At 35.7% G+C, this 18,159-nt stretch overlaps 1 long non-coding RNA gene and 1 pseudogene across 1 annotated transcript in view; one reads left to right on the top strand and one right to left on the bottom strand.

Annotated features, from left to right (window-relative positions):
- The window catches only part of LOC140599347 (uncharacterized), a 51,853-nt gene extending 34,910 nt beyond the window's left edge, over positions 1-16,943 (top strand). Inside the window, exon 3 of the long non-coding RNA XR_012002119.1 lies at positions 13,921-16,943. This is a non-coding gene — a long non-coding RNA (uncharacterized lncRNA). The remainder of the gene's footprint in view (positions 1-13,920) is intronic.
- On the bottom strand, positions 272-952 carry LOC112926483 (peroxiredoxin-1 pseudogene; annotated as a pseudogene).
- Positions 16,944-18,159: the final 1,216 nt, after the last annotated feature.

Here is an 18,159-nt window from a genome sequence, read left to right as displayed (position 1 = left end):
ACATATTGCTTTTTTTCCCCCTCAGTTCAAGTTTAATAGAAGCAACAAAAGATCAAAAGTGATGCCCGACTACTGTATACAGCAGTTGACCTGCCCCATAGCCATAGCTCAGGCCATTCTCCCTAGAGGAAGAACCTGGCCTCCTCAACCCCTGGAGAAAAGGCCTGTCCTGTCCTGTACAACATCTGTACGGAGTCTGAAGTCTTGTGTTTTAAGCATGGCAATAGTGCAAAGGAGGTTCTGTCTTCATGGCTGCCCTCTGCAGCCTGCCCTAAAAATGGCCCAGTGCTTGCTTCTGCTTAGACAAATATTCTCTGCTCTTCTGGACATCAGGCTTGATGGTATCACTGTCAGGCTTCTAGCCAGCTAAGTACACTTCCCCATGCTTGTCAGTTAACTGGAAGTCTCAGAATCTCATCCAGGGACCAGCCCACTGGGAGGTCACTCACAGTTATCTGCTGAAGGGTACCTTTATCACCAAATGATAAAGGTGCCCCTGAACAAAATGCCTTCAACAGCCTTAAGACTCCATAGTCCTGAATGTTGCTACACTTGAGATCTAATACCATGTTCATGGGTATTAGGAATGTTCATGGGTCCCAGTCTTCCTTGTTACCTGGGTATGTTGATCTATGCCAAGCAATAAAAATGAGAATCCACAGAAACACCAATCACTTGGCAGTTGAGATTCTTTTTTGTTTGTTTGTTTTGTTTTTATTTTTGTTTTTGGTTTTTTTTGGCAGTTGAGTTTCTTAAATTCTTCTGCTCTGTCACTGGAAGCAATGATCTCTGCAGGGCACACAAAGGTGAAGTGAAGAGGGTAAAAGAAGAACACAATCGATTTTCCTTTGTAGTCAGATTGGCTGATATCATTGAACTGGCCATCTGACATAACAACCATGGCTTTGAAGTTGGGGGTAGAGTGCCCAATTTTGACATTTCCTAAAGACATCTTGACTTGGCAGCTCTGAGACAGAACACTCCAAAGACTAGTCAGGAGGAAGACACTATTTATACATTTCTTAACGCATTGCTACTGTTAGCAGTGGCAAACCCATTTTTTTTTTCTGGTTGCCACACATGCATTTCTTCTCTTTGTAGTCATGTCAAACATAGACATTATTCTACACTAGCTATGTGTCCAGTCCCACATGAATACTAAAGTCTTTATATTTTATTTTATTTTTAAATTTTATTTATTTATTCATTAGACACACACACACACACACACACACACACACACAGGCAGAGACACAGGCAGAGGGAGGAGCAGGCTCCATGAAGGCAACCGAACGTGGGACTTGATCCAGGGTCTCCAGGATCACACCCTGGGCTGAAGGCGGCACTAAACCGCTGAGCCACCCGGCCTGCCCAAGTCTTGATATGTTAAATGAAATTTAATCAACTACTAAGACTTAATTATTTCATCTCCTAATGTCATTTTAAATATAATCTTTATTTGTATTTCAGTACAACTTTATGATAATTTATGGTGCTCTAATCTTTAATCCTGGTAATAATTGTAACAAAAATTTCTGTGGGTTAAATTTGGGAAACACTCTTTCTGTTGAAGATTTACCATATATGCTAATATACTTAGTAAGTGAAGGCTTGTGGGAAAATTATACTTGTTTAGCTTGTTTAATCCCATGGTTGCCCTGCAACTTAAAAAAAAAAAAAAGTTCACATTTGTCAAGCTATTTACTCTTTAGTTTGAAAGACTTGGAACTTTAAAATTGATACTCACTTTAGTTAATTTCATGAATGCCTTTTCTATTGCATTGACTCATTGAGAGAGGAAATCTTTTATGTGTATACTTTCCACTTGGGTAGACTACATAAGAGTCTTTTTTCTCTTTCTTCAACAGCTTCCCTAATTGTTCACTATTGCTTTAGATGATTTCTGAAATTCCTTGACAATCAGTCTTAGGTGGGCTTGCTTTCTGAAGGTGAGACTTTCTCCTTTCACTGCCCACATTCAGACATTGCCAAATCTGCCTGTCGTATTTCTTTTGACTCTGTGCCTTTTTCCTTTCCTTTTTTTGCATTGCAGTCTTTGTCTTGCCAATGCTCTTTCAGCTTAATAGAATATTATTTTTGTGTTCCCACAATGACTTTATAAGAAAATTTATCCATTAGAGGATAGCTGTATACCTCAGAGTGCTTCCTTTAACAAATTATTTTGCATAGGTTTCCTTTAGCCTCAAATCTTCTGTGTACCTCAGATGGGTTCCAAATATCTTTGACTTTTCAGAAATGCATCCGTTGTACAAAATGAAGCATGTCTGTAACAAGCTTACACGCACGTGCTACTGTAATAGCACTAAAGGAAGAATAGTGTTTTGGCAGAGACATTAATTAGTTGCTTTAGTAAAAACAGCTACAACTCCATCTTCTACTCAGCATAGAATATGCACTTGGTCTTTAGGTCAGCTCATATAAGACAATTAACTGGCAGGAAAGTCAGCACTCTTCACTACATGGATACAACAATATCAGGGAAGTGTTAGAATAACTTAAACTTCCCTAATGAGCTTCAGGACTTTAATGAGAAGATTTTCTATGCTTGTATAATTAATATTGCTCGGTGATAGAAAGAGGACTCATGTATGTACGTATGTGAAGGAAATGTAGAGCAAAAGAGTTCAAGATAAATGATTAAGAGGAAGTTAAGAAGTGGTTAATCCCTTAGAACCCAAAGGGGATTAATTATTGATAACCAGTAACTGCCACCAGCACGAGTGGTCTCTCCAAATAATTATTATAGCCTACAATAAAATAGCAAACAACTATTTTTAAGCTACCAGCAGTTTAATCATTTATTTTCTGAATTTAGTCAACCAAGCAATCTGTGCTGGCTGGCTATATAATTATGTGAAATTATGAATCTATATAGTGTATTTAAAGACAATATTGTTATTTATAATTGGTCTTAAATTTTTTTCTCCATAAAAATCATCATTGTAAGTCACTAGGTCAAAGTGGATGAAATGGCTCTGTGTGTTTGTGTGTATGTATGTTCATGTGCATGCATGTTTGTGTGGGTACACAGCTCTGGGTGTGTGTGTGGGTACATTTGGGAAGTTAGTACGTTAGAATGAGATGAAAAGAGAAGAAAGAATAAGAAAAAGAGATAGTCCAAAAGAGTTACTGATATTGAGTAAAACATTATTAGAATATGTGGCCATATATAATCGATAGCTTTCTTGCACAAATGCAAATATAGGTTTCTCGTGCTTTCCTAAAGTTCCCTTCTACAAAAGACCTGCATTAATACCTGCCTTCACTATCTCAAAAGAAATGTGAAGAGACTTTTCACTTTTTACGCAATGGTGATTACTTCTTCATTTTATGCCGTTTTAGCTTATAAAAGCTTTCATAGGAGCACTCTACTCTCAGAGAGTGGTGAAAACCTATAGTTTTTAAGTTACTGGTCTTCGCTATCACCCATTGAAGCAGACTGTAAGATGTCAGGAAGTAGTGAGAATTTAGTTTAGTGAAAAGAAGTGACTAGATGTAGGGAGAAGTAGAAGTAATGAAAGTAGTGAAGATGTTAAGGATGATGGAAGATTCAGGTTCATCAGATTTTACTAAAGATTCATCAGATTTTACTAAAAGTTGGCCGTGTACATGAGCAAAAACTAGAGAGGAGGTTAACAAAGACTAGGAGACTAGGATGGCTTTTTAAATTCTAACTGGGGAAATAGTGGTTATAGAGAAAAAGGAGTAAGAGCAAACATAGAAGATGGAGGAGAGAATTATTTTGTTGTTAGCTGCCTCTGAATGTGTGTTCAGAAGGTTTTAATTTCTGCAGGACACATCACATTTATTTACTTAAAAAGCAGTTAAATTGGGATGCCTGGGTGGGTCAGTTGGTTAAGCATCTGCCTTTGACTCAGGTCATGATCCTGGGGTCCTGGGATGGAGCTCTGCTTTGGGCTCCTTGCTCAGAGGGGAGCCTGCCTCTCTCTTCCTCTGCCTGCCATTCTGCCTACTTGTGCTCTCTCTCTCAAATAAATAAATAAAATCTTTTAAAAAATTGATTATGTAATGATCCAGATATACTTCTTGAAACCTGTTAGGAAAGGCAGTCTCCTGCCTCAGTCTTTCAATCTCATCTTGGCTGCCTAAGAATGGTCCTCAGGCCTGGATTACTTCCTTTACCAAGAGATAGGGACCCTCACTGTCTTTCTGGGCTTACTGCCTTGGATGAGAATGTCTTTCCTTGTGTCAGACTCAATATGTACTCCTTTGTTCTATTTAAAGAGATGTTTCAGGGACACCTCGATGGCTGGCTCAGCTGTTGAGTGCCTGCCTACGGCCTAGAGTGTGATCCTGGAGTCCTGGGATTGAGTTCCACATCGGCCTCCCTGCCTATGTCTCTGTCTCTTTCTCCGTGTGTCTCTCATGAATAAATAAAATCTTTAAAAAATAATAAAGAGATTTCAGGAGTGCCTGGGTGGCTCAGTTGGTTAAGCATCTGCTTGGGCTCAGGTCATGATCTCATATAGGGCTCCCTGCTTAGTAGGGGAGTCTGCTTCTCCCTCTCCCTCTGCCCTCCCATCCCCCTGCCTCACATACACTCTCTCTTTCTGTCTCCAAATAAATAAGATCTAAAAAAAAAAATACATGTTTCAATGGCCCATAGGCACACCACAGACTTTCTGTATTTCAGATGCAATAGGGGAGAGGGTGGGGTCCTTGTAATTCAGCAAAAACTGGGATTCATGCATCCACACTGCCTGTGATGGCTGTGGAATGAATTTGTTGTCCTAGGAGTGGTACACTCCAATGGATTGGATCTTGTGCACACTTTCTCTACTTTCTTATTATGAGTGAATATAGTACCATTTGGTCTGGTGTGCATATTATCTGTTCTCAGAACTATTCCACCAGTCTCTTCCCTGGGTGTCACTTATCTGCCTTTTAATCTTGGCTGCCTTCATGTGATATTCTGTCAAGCACAGCCTGATCACTGGGTGAAGGGTAAAATGAAGTTTTTCCTTCTTAAGCTTCAATGAGAATTGTGCTATGGTTTGGAGGTCAAAGGAGGATTACAAATCATTAATCATCCATCAATACTGATTACCATTAAGAATGAATATTTCGGGTCTATCAGCTTATTGCTGCATCTATATTTTTCTTAGATCGAAGAATATTGGCCAACCCAGCATCATCTCAGTTGGCTTATTTGTGCCTTAGTACAAACTTTTTAGATGGACCACACAGTATTCTTCTCTTAGGTATCACAATCTTCCTCTCAAGAAGTTTTCCAAGGGTAATGGGTGACTTTCCACACTGCTGTGGATCTCCAGACCTCTCTTTTTATTATTTATTTATTTATTTATTTATTTATTTATTTATTTATTGGAGTTCAATTTGCCAACATATAGAATAACACCCAGTGCTCATCCCATCAAGTGCCCCCCTCAGTGCCCGTCACCCAGTCATCCCCACCCCCCGCCCACCTCCCTTTCTACCACCCCTTGTTCTTTTCCCAGAGTTAGGAGTCTCTCGTGTTCTGTCTCCCTTTCTGATATTTCCCACTCATTTTCTCTCCTTTCCCCTTTATACCCTTTCACTATTTTTTATATTCCCCAAATGAATGAGACCATATACTGTTTGTCCTTCTCTGATTGACTTACTTCACTCAGCATAATTCCCTCCACTTCCATCCACATCGAAGCAAATAGTGGGTATTTGTCGTTTCTAATGGCTGAGTAATATTCCATTGTATACATAGACCACATCTTCTTTATCCATTCATCTTTCGATGGACACCGAGGCTCCTTCCACAGTTTGGCTATTGTGGACATTGTTGCTATAAACATCAGGATGTAGGTGTCCTGGCATTTCACTGCATCTGTATCTTTGGGGTAAATCCCCAGAAGTGCAATTGCTGGGTCATAGGGCAGATCGATCTATTTTTAACTCTTTGAGGAACCTCCACACAGTTTTCCAGAGTGGCTGCACCAGTTCACATTCCCACCAACAGTGCAAGAGGGTTCCCCTTTCCCCACATCTTCTCCAACATTTGTTGTTTCCTGCCTTGTTAATTTTCCCCATTCTCACTGGTGTGAGGTGGTATCTCATTGTGGTTTTGATTTGTATTTCCCTGATGGCCAGTGATGCAGAGCATTTTCTCATGTGCTTGTTGGCCATGTCTATGTCTTCCTTGGTGAAATTTCTGTTCATGTCTTTGCCCATTTCATGATTGGATTGTTTGTTTCTTTGCTGTTGAGTTTAATAAGTTCTTTATAGATCTTGGATACTAGCCCTTTATCTCATATGTCATTTGCAAATATCTTCTCCCATTCTTAGGTTGTCTTTTAGTTTTGTTTACTGTTTCATTTGCTGTGCAAAAGCTTCTTATCTTGATGAAGTCCCAATAGTTCATTTTTGCTTTTGTTTCTTTTGCCTTCATGGATGTATCTTGCAAGAAGTTACTGTGGCCAAGTTCAAAAAGGGTGTTGCCTGTGTTCTCCTCTAGGATTTTGATAGAATCTTGTCTCACATTTAGATCTTTCATCCATTTTGAGTTTATCTTTGTGTATGGTGCAAGAGAGTGGTCAAGTTTCATTCTTCTGCATGTGGATGTCCAATTTTTCCAGCACCATTTATTAAAGAGACTGTCTTTTTTCCAGTGGATAGTTTTTCCTGCTTTGTCGAATATTAGTTGACCATAAAGTTGAGGGTCCACTTCTGGATTCTCTATTCTGTTCCATTGATCTATGTGTCTATTATTGTGCCAGTACCACACTGTCTTGATAACCACAGCTTTGTAGTACAACCTGAAATCTGGCATTGTGATGCCCCCAGCTATGGTTTTCTTTGGTAAAATTCCCCTGGCTATTCGGGGTCTTTTCTGATTCCACACAAATCTTAAGATAATTTGTTCCAACTCTCTGAAGAAAGTCCATGGTATTTTGATAGGGATTGCATTAAATGTGTAAATTGCCCTGGGTAGCATTGACATTTTCACAATATTAATTCTTCTAATCCAGGAGCATGGAATATTTTTCCATCTCTTTGTATCTTCCTCAATTTCTTTCAGAAGTGTTGTAGGTTTTAGGGTATAGATCCTTTACCTCTTTGGTTAGGTTTATTCCTAGGTATTCTTATGCTTTTGGGTGCAATTGTAAATGGGATTGACTCCTTAATTTCTCTTTCTTCAGTCTCATTGTTAGTGTATAGAAATGCCACTGACTACTGGGCATTGATTTTGTATCCTGCCACACTGCCGAATTGCTGTATGTGTTCTAGCAATCTTGGGGTGGAGTCTTTTGGGTTTTCTATCTACAGTATCATGTCCAGACCTCTCTTACTACAGGTTGTACTACATTTAGAGGAATCTCCAATCCACATCCTCTCTTAAGCTCTACTTTCCCTTTATTTTTTCACATTTGATATTGATTACCATAAAAGCAGAATCTGAATCATTACCAACAAAGGTATTATCTATTTTTCCTTGAACCAAAGGGCATAATGTTTAAGATAGTCCTGGAAGGAGGGGATAGTACACTATCTGTCTCGTATGGCAAAGAGAAAGGAGAGTAACAAAAACCTTGTACATATTCAAATTATTTAAACATTCATATTCTGCCAAATTTGTATGTAAGTGTGCCTATTACTTTCACCAATTACGGTCATACAAATGAGTCTTAAGAAATAGCAAAAAACCATTTTGTCAAATAGGAGTCAAGGAGGTATGGAAATTCTCCCCATTTTAAGTGCTCCTTAATTACTGGCCTTTCTGTGGTTGAATTTGTATTAACAAAGAGAATTGAATATTAAGGCAATTAATCAGTATGTTCGGTTTAAAAATAGCAATTGAAAAATAAGTGAAATTTCCTACAGAATTCTAGGGTTTGGTCTCTACACAGATAAGATTCATTAGGTAGATACTTAACCCTCATCTTTAGTCTTTAGAAAAGATCATCCTCTAATTGTCACTGCCCGTAAAGCAAAATGGACATATATAACGTAAATATTCTGATTGATTAAAAGATTAAAATTGTGAGTGTTCCAAGAAATATGTCAGGATACAAGAATATCTTATTGCAGTTTGTTTTTTTCTTAATGTTTTTTTTTCAACCATCATCTTCTAATAACTCACAACTGCATCTTTTCTTGTTAGAACATGTCATCCAGCACTTTTTGATTACATGTTCTCAGATAATAGCCGGGGCAGATTGACCAAAGGAGAGCAATTTCTTTAATCAGGATAACATAATGATTCTATCACAAACTTTAGATAGGACTATGGATGTCATCTTTTTTTTAATCTATTAATAATGCTGTATCTTTAGTGGAGTTGAAGACAGGACCCTCTGTAGGTCTCAGTACAACTTTATGAAAGGCCATAACAATACCCTTAGGATCAAATCCATTTGCTGTTCTACAGAAAAGCAAGTTTCCTAGTAAGTTGGCCATAACCTGAGGACAGGGACTCTGCAAATATTAAGCAGTGGAATGTAGTGAACAGGAATCTGAAATTTCTGCCTTGTCAAAACCAGTGATCTTTAGCTTCTCTCTTTTCTTGATTCATTTCATGGGCATCAGTTTCTTCACCAATGAAAAAAAGAGAGTTGCCCAACACATTCTGAGTTCCTTCCAGTTCTAAAGTTCTTTGGCTTACTTACCTACAGCCCAAGAGATGCCCTGAATCTGGCTGGTATGTGGATAAGTAGTTGATGATTATGAATAATGTTTGACTTCCAAATACAAAGTAACAAGTTATATGGAAACACTGTGGTATCTCAATACTTGTAATTTGGGAAGCAGAATGTTTTGGGAGCAATGTGATTAAAATGAATGAATTTTGCTTACTTAGGTCAAATTGAAATAGCTCTTATTTAAAGACAATCTAGGGGGGCTTCTGGGTGGCTCACTTGGTTAAACAGTTAACTCTTGATTTTGGCTCAGGTTGTGATCTCGGGGTTATAAGATGAAGCCCATGTCTGGCTCCATGCTGGGTGTGAAACCTGCTTAAGATTCTCTCTTTCCCTCTCCCTCTGCCCTACCCACCCCTTGCCCTACCCAACTCTTCTCTCTCAAGAAAAAAAAAATTAAATGTATTAAGTGAAAATAGAATACCCAATACACTAGTTGAAAATATCTAGTAAACATTATTATTTTTATCTTTGATGAAGTGCCAAGTGGTTGGAATATATTAAATGTGATGAATATATTTAAAATAAAGCTTTTTAGATTTTTGAGGTGCTTACACTTTGTGAATATAACCAGTATATTCACTACTTAAAAATATATATACTGGAGGAAATCAATATTTAGACAAGTAAGGAAAGAGACTGCAGGTTTACATTTTGCTCTCAACAGGCTATTGAGTAGAATCACATATCATTATGTATTTGCATGACCACTAAAAATTAAAATAGAAAAACATAAAAGTATGCTTTTGGTTAACATTTCTTATGTATACAGAATGAATAGACAATTTTAATGTGTATAAAGTTACTAATATTAGTTTATGTTTTTTGAGTACATGCACTGCTCTAAATAATTACCTTTATTTACTCTTTAATCCTTGTAACAACCCTATAAGCTATTTACTATTATTATCTCCAATTTGCTGGTGAGGAAATTGGGGACCAGGGGTGTTCATTAATTTGCCTAAAGGCACACAATCAGTAAGTGGTAAGCCCAAGATTTAAACCCCAGTATTCTGGTTTTATGCTCTCAACCAAATGTAATATTGGCATCTTATCGTGATGATTTCTGAAAGCATTACTAAATTATGTGAAATATATTATGTCTTTATTTATTTACGAGCTTACTTGTAAATAAGGAAAAAATTATCTTTCTATGAGTCCAAAAAAATGTATCATTTTCTCCTTCCTCCACCCCTACAATTTCTATTTCTTTATCCTTTGTAGCTGTGATACAACTTTTTCTTTTGTTTCAGTCTGAGAGGTAATTCAGTTATATAATTTGCTATCATGTGTGCTAGAATATATCAATGCTTTTTTTAATCTTTTACTTTTAACAGGTAGGGAACCAATTTATAGTGAATTGCTGTGAACTGAGAAGTATGTTCTCTGTGAAGTTATAAGTTGCCCATCAATGTTTATTTTCATTCTTTTTAGAAGCCTTAGTTAGTTATGTTAACACTATCTCAGCCCAGAATGTGTTCCCTTTAGAAATCATTGGATCATCTGTTTTACTCAAGCAGCTGACATTCAATAACATGTTAATATTACTTTGCTTCTTATTCAAAAGTCTCAAACATCTATCTCTTTCACTCCCTTTCAAAACCTTAAATAGGACTAACAATTATAATGATGTGTCTTGTGATACAGAGTGTAATAAATTGTAAATAAGTCATGAATAGTAATCACAAAGAAGAAGGAAGGCTGAGAAAAAAAAAAGAAAGAAAGAAACCCAGTCAGATAGTATATAATAGTTTCTTCTTTCAGTCATGGAAATAAATGCTTGTTTGCCATAGAATCTAACTATTGTAAGACCTTTTAAGGGCAATTCCTACTGCAAAGTGAAAACATTTGAAGTTCCATTTAAATAATGCAGCACTTCTGGTCTGTGAAAATAGATAAGCTTCCAGAATTCTTCTTGTGGAAAGATAAGCCTAATAATAATAGTAAAAACACCTTAAAAATACATTGGTAGACATATCTTAGCAGGAAAACACTTAGTTTTTTAGTGCTAGACAAATAGGCATCTGTCTTTGATTTAATGACTGTATCTGTACTCAGTTGAACTTCAGAAGGTCATACTAATACATGTTAGGCGAGAAATTTTACAGATTCCAGTGAATTTTTATTGAAATCAATGCCTTGAAAATTACAATGTGTTCATTTGATCATCTAAAATTTAAGTTGCATCATTTTAGTCCCATACACACTTACTTAGAATATGTATGGAATTGTTCTGTGAAAGTTTGACAATTTTTGGTTAAAATTTTGTCTTTCAGAGTTATGTTTATTCTAGAAACTGTATTGCTCAATGCGTTTGTAAGTAGCGAAGACCATTATTTAGGAATAATGTTCAGTTAGGATGCTTTGTGGAGCGAGTGATTGAAAAATTGACTTAAGCCAGTTTTAAAATAAGAAAATATATTACTTATGAGGGATAGCATCGAGGTAGATTGATTTGGGAGTTCAATCGTCTTGTCAAGGATCCAAGTTCTTTTAGCCTCTCCACTCCGCTGCCTGCAACAGCAGCTTTTCATACAGGCTCCTTTTCTTCATGATTGTGAAGTATCTGCTATGTTTTTTTGTTCTTGTCCTGTGTGTGTATATGACACACCCAGAGAGAGGCTTTCTCTGTGAATACTTGAATTAAACTGGGATTATTGAGGAAAGAGGGGAAGGGAAGAAAGGATGCTGGGTAATTATCAGTGTCCAACAAAGGAAAGTAATGTAAGAAAACAAACATATCATTATGTTTTAATGATAAACTTTTTTGGATGGCACATTCTAATAACATCTGACTCCACTGCATTAGTATTACATTAAGCAATATTCAAAATCATGTTGAAAAAAATTCATATGTTCCCTGATTATTGCTTTCTTTTTGAAATTCAGTTATGACCACTTAACATGGAGGCTCTAAATTCTGAATCATATAGCTGCATACAGTAAAGTTTTAATTTTTTAAAAAAGATTTTATTTATTTATTTATGAGACACAGAGAGAGGCAGAGACATAGGGAGAGGGAGAAGCAGGCTCCCTGCAAGGAGCCTGATGCAGGACTTTTTAAAATGTAAAGTGATTTTATAAATTCGTGAGATTTATTGTATTCACCTCTTATGGCAGAGATTATTGCTTATTCTCTCAAGTTTTATTTGGGATATGGTTGCTTAGAATAGACACTGCATGGCAGCCTCCCTTGCAGTGAGGTGTGGCCATTGATAAAGGTCTTCCATTGGGATGTGAGTGGAAGTTATGTGCGCAACTTTTAGTTTATGCTGTAAAGGGGAAGTATAACACTTGATGGATGGTAAAAACAAGAGAGAAGGAACCGAGACATCTGGTCATTTTAAACAGGAGTTTTAGTTACTGATGTCTGCTTTGTATAATCCGATTTTGATTTAGGCTGAATTTACATCCTAATATAATAGATAGGACGCCTGGGTGGCTCAGCGGTTGAGCATTTGCCTTCGGCTCAGGGCGTGATCCCAGGGTCCAAGGATCCAGTCCTATGTCGGGCTCCCCGCAGGAAGACTGCTCCTCCCTCTGCCTGTGTCTCTGCCTCTCCCTCTGTGTCTCTCATGAATAAATAAATAAAATCCTAATATAATAGATAGCCAATATCTATTATATACTATCTAGAAATGAGATATGATTCTTTGTAACTAGAAACTGTTTAATAATCTTTCTGGGTACAATATATATGTACTGCTTGTTTTTAAATATTATTGGGAGAGAGTAGCATTATATGGAGCTCCCAATATTTTTATTTTGATCTTGCAGTTTTTTGTGCACACAGCAGATTTAACTGTTTTGAATGAATTTACTCATTTTAAGCAATTAACATCCAATCACTTTACTTAAAATAATCAAACCGTTTGTGTATATATATATACACAGCATACATCTCCACTGTTTACTGTCTCAAAGCATTTTAACAAGCTATTGTGCTGGCAGAATTAATTAGATCTGAAAACTGGTGTAATAAAAACAATAAAAGCTATAAGAATGCATTAAAATAGAATACCAAAATAATAGAATGTAAGGTTTCTAAAGTTGTATTTGACTAGTCAAATGTTCCTTAATAACTGGATGCATGAGAATACATTGTTCATTATAATATTAAAGGAATGTAATGAAATGAAAATTGAGGCAATAGAGAATTCAGTATGCACAATTATTTTAAATTTAAAATCTTCCCCATAATGAACATAGCTAAAAACACAGAAGACAAATGATAGAGAAATTAGAAGCAATTATCAAAGGAATTCTCAGCAGAAATTTCTGATTTAAATTAAAGCCTATGATTAAAAATCTTCTGCCTCTTTGTCCTTCTACACTCTTCCCATAATCCACTACTACAGCACCTTGCAACTTAATTTCTTTTCCTCAAAGGCACTCATGCTATGTCTGATCCATAACAAGAATGAACATATCAGATTTAGGTCTTTGGGTTTCTGCTTCTATATGGGCTTAATTTTAAGCAGAATGAAGATGGAAAGACTATTGAATAGAGGGCAGGAAAAATGGAATTATTTTTCACCTACATAACTGTTGATTTTGTAAGTGAAAAGGGAAACTTTTTAAATTAGTTTTTTCTTTTCAAATTATTTTTTATTGAGATTTGAAATATAGCACAGTATACTTTGGTGGCTGGAGCGGACTTATAACTATTTAAATTCCTAAGTATTAAAAAGACTATAGTGCATCATCTCCAGATGTGATTCATTTATTTATTCAAAACTGATTTTGAACATCTGCTCAGGTATTGTTCTAAGCACCAGAGACAAACAGTAAAAAAAAAAAAAAATTGTTCTTATGTTTATAGTCTGGTGATTAAAATAAATACTACATCATAAAACAATGACTTATTCAACAAGGTTGTATTTTTTAATGAAATCCTATTTTGATTTTTGGGGAAATAACAAATTCCTTAAAAATAGTATTCTTATGTTACTGAAATGTGTTTTTTGTGCACATGTACTTTCATTTCGTATTGTCTATTATACACTGATACAATTTATTTGCTGAATATTTTGTCATTTTCAGAAGTCACTGATAAATAGTTATTTTTTAAAAATAGTAAGTAAAAACACTTCATCTAATATATTTATCTTCCCCTTTGGATGGAATTTTATTTTATAAAAGATTCAAAATGACCAATTCATATAAAAAACTAGAGAAACTTTAAGTGATTTTATTTATTTATTTATTTATGTATTTATTTATGATTATTTATTTATTTATTTGACAGAAAGAGAGAGCACAAGCAAGGGGAGCAGCAGGTGGAGGAAAAATCAAGCTACCAGCTGAGCAGGGAGACACATTTGGGTTCCATCCCAGGACCCCTGGATCATGACTTGAGCCAAAGGCAAATACTTAACTGACTGGGCCACCCAGGTGTCCCTTAAAATGATTTTAAAAGTTGAAATCATTAATTGTGTGTGTGGTTTTTTTTTGAGGATACTATTAATCAGTTTTGTTTGGGAGTCTCTATTTTTATATTTACATAATGGAGTGTATACTTTAAGAATATGTATCTTAGATAATTTTTCAATGTAATACCTGATAAATACCAAATAATGTATGTAATATAAAGCCACATTATTAACCATACAATAAAAAACAGCAAGAATGTAATATCATATTTAAAAACTAAATCATTATTTTATATAAATAATTTAAATGAAAAACAATTGTTTTGGAGACTTTTTTCAGTTAATGTCCCCCTTATTATATTTTAACTGCAGTCTGTACAATATTATGAGTGTTACCTTAAGAAATACTTAGTTATATTCTGCTTTTTTAAATGCTAAAGTTTTATTTTGCAATAATTCCAAATGTATGAATATATGGCAAGAGCAGTATAAATAACTTTTTTTAACTGAAGCATAATTGAAATACAATATCATATTAGTTTCAGGGGTGTAACATAGTGATTTGATGTTTATATAAATTGTGAAATGATCAGCATGTGTCTAGTTACTGGCTGTTACTACATAAAGTTAACACAATATTATTGACTATATTCCCAGTAATGTACAACACATCCCCATGACTTGTTTTATAACTGGGAGTTTGTACCTTTTCACCCATTTCCCTCCAACCCCTCAACCCCTTCTCTTCTGTGAACCATTAGTCTGTTCTCTATGAGTCTGGCTTTGTTTTTTGTTTGTTTGTTGGTTTATTTTGTTTTTTAGATTTCACATATGAGTGAAATCATTTTGTTTTTCTCTGAATTATTTACCCTAGTATAAAACCCTCAAGGTCGGGGATCCCTGGCGCGATCCTGGAGACCCGTGATCGAATCCCACGTCGGGCTCCCGGTGCATGGAGCCTGCTTCTCCCTCTGCCTGTGTCTCTGCCTCTCTCTCTTTCTCTCTCTCTGTGTGACTATCATAAATAAATAAAAAAAATTAAAACCCTCAAGGTTGGGTAGTCTGGCTGGATCAGCAGTTTAGCGCCGCCTTCAGTCCACTGCGTGATCCTGGAGACCCGAAATCGAGTCCCACGTCGGGCTCCCTGCATGGAGCCTTCTTCTCCTTCTGCCTGTGTCTCTGCCTCTCTCTCTGTGTCTCTCATGAATGAATAAATAAATAAAATCTTTTTTTTAAAACCCTCAAGGTCTATCCATATTGGTGCAAATGGCAAGATTTCATTCGTTTGTACGGCTGGCTAATATTTTGTTGCACATACGTACTGCATCTTCCTTATCTATTCATCTATCACTGGATACTTAGGTTGCTTCCATATCTTGGCTGTTATAAGTCATGCTGAAATGAGCTTGGGGTGCATATATTTTTCAAGTTAGTGTTTTCATTTTCTTCAAATGTATATCCATAAATGGAATTGCTGGATCATAAGGTAGTTTGATTTTTAATTTTTTGAGGAATCTTTGTATTGTTTTCCGTAGTGGCTGCACCAATTTACATTCCCGCTGACAGTGCACAAGGGTTCTCTTTTTGCCAACACTTATGTTTTATCTTTTCTTTTTTTTTTTAAAGCATTTCTTACAGATGTGAGATGATGTTTCATTGTTATTTTGCTTTGTATTTCTCTGAAGACTAATGATGTTGAGCATCTTTTCATGTATTTTTTTGGCCGTCTATATGTGTTCTTTGGAAAAATGCCTATTTTTTAATAAGTCTTTTTTTTCCTTTTGCTATTGAGTTATATAAGTTCTTTATATATTTTGGATATTAGCCACCAACCAGATATATCATTTGTAAATATTTTCTCCTATTCAGTAGGTTATCTTTTTGTTTTGTTGATGATTTCCTTCGTTGCACAAAAGGCTTTTAGTTTGATATAGTCCCAATAGATTGTTTTGTTTTGTTTTGTTTTTGCCTTTGTTGCACTTGCTGATGGAGTCAGGTCCAAAAAAATAGTCATGAAGACCAATGATAAGTTCCTTTCCACCGATGTTTTTTTCTAAGAGTTTTGTAGTTTCTGGCCTTACATTTAAACCTTTAATAAATTTTGAAAAAAAAATTGAGCTAAATTTGTATAGTGTGTAAGATGGTACAGTTTCATTCTTTTGCATGTGGCTGTCCAGTTTTCTCAATGCCATTTAAGAGACGGCATTCCTGATTGTCTTCTTTTTTGTAGATAAATTTATCATATATGTGTGAATTTATTTATGGGCTATTTGTTCAATGTGCCTGTTTTTATGAAATTACCAGACTGTGTTTTGAACTATAGTTTTGTAGAATTGTTTGAAATCTGAAAGCATGATTCCTCTAGCTTTGTTCTTCCTCAAAATTGCTTTGGTTATTCCAAGTCAAATTGTAGGATTATTTGTTCTAGTTCTGTGAAAAATGTCACTGGCATTTTGATAGGGATTACATTAAATCTGTGGATTTCTTTGGGTAGTAAGGGCGTTTTAACAACATTAATTTTTCCAGTTATGAGCACAGAATATCTTTTCATTTTATTTAATTTCTTTAATTAAAATCTTGTAGTTTTTAGCATACAAATCTTACTTTCTTGACTAAATTTAATCTTAAGCATCTTATTGTTTCACCGTTATTGTGAATGGAAGAGTTAATTTTTTTTCAGTTGTTTTATTGTTAGTATATAGAAATGCAACTGATTTCTGTATGTTGATTTTGTATTCCGCAATGAATGCCATTTTATTAATTGTTTTTTTGGCTGTTTCATTGTCCCTTATTCCTTTCTTCCTCTTCCCATCCTTTGTGAAATGATTTTTTGTAGTGGTATGCTTTGATTCTGTTCTCTTTATTTTTGTGAATCTACTGTAGGATTTTGCTATTTAGCAGAAGCCATGAGACTTACATTAAACATTTTATAAATATACCAGTCTATTTCTATTTTATGCTAATAGCAAATTGATTTCAGTTGCATACAAAAACTCTACCTTTTACTCCCTCCTATAGGTTTTTAATGTCACAATATATCTTTTTGTATTATGTATTTGTTAACAAATTAGCGTGGCTATAGCTATTTTCAATACTTTATCATTTAAATTTTATACAAAAGTTAAGTGGTGAACCGTGCCACCATATTATACCATTGAGTATAGAGTTGGGGTATTCTAAATTTGGCTTATATTCATTTTTTTAAAGATTTTATTTACTTCTTCATGATATAGAGAGAGAGAATGAGAGAGAGAGAGAGAGAGAGAGAGAGAGGCACAGACACAGGTAGAGGAAGAAGCAGGCCCCATACAGGGAGCGGGACAGGGGACTCGATCCTGGGACTTTAGGATCACACCCTGGGCCAAAGGCAGGTGCCAAACCGCTGAGCCACCCAGGGATCCCAAATTTGGCTTATATTTAGCCTCTATCAGGAGAGTGTTGCATATTTTCATATGTTTTAATGTTATTTGTTAGGTTCTTTTCATTACAGCTTAAGAAACTCTTTTTAGCATTTCTTGGAAGGCAGACCCAGTGGTGATCCTTCAGCTTTTGTTTGTGTGGGAAAATCTTTATCTTCATTTCTGAAGGATAGCTTTGCCAGGTAAAGTGTTCTTGACTGGCAGGCCTTTTTTCTTTCAGCACTTTGAATATATCGGACTCTTTTCTAGCCTGTAAGATTTCTGCTGAGAAATCTACTGATAGCTTTATAGAGGTTCTCTTGTAAGTTACAAACTTTTTTCTCTGGTTGTTTTTAAGATTCTCTCTTTGTCTTTGTTCACAGTTTTATTATTATATGTCTTGGACAAGATTTCTTTTTCGTTTAGTTTCTTCATGAAATTAGATATCCAAATCACTCCCCAGATTTGGGAAGTTCTTGGCCATTATTTATTTTTAAAAAAGTGTTCTTGGGACGCCTAGGTGGCTCAGCGGTTGAGCATCTGCCTTCGGCTCAGGGCGTGATCCTGGAGACCCGGGATCAAGTCCCACATCAGGCTCCATGCAGGGAGCCTCTGCCTGTGTCTCTGCCTCTATCTCCATGTCTCTCATGAATAAATAAATAAAATCTTAAAAACAAAAACCTTTTGAAAAAAAGTGTTCTTTTCCCCTCTGCTCTT

This window comes from Vulpes vulpes, chromosome 6 (assembly GCF_048418805.1).
Source record: "Vulpes vulpes isolate BD-2025 chromosome 6, VulVul3, whole genome shotgun sequence".
Classification (NCBI taxonomy): Eukaryota; Metazoa; Chordata; class Mammalia; order Carnivora; family Canidae; genus Vulpes; species Vulpes vulpes.
This window is presented reverse-complemented; position numbering and strand designations above follow the sequence as displayed.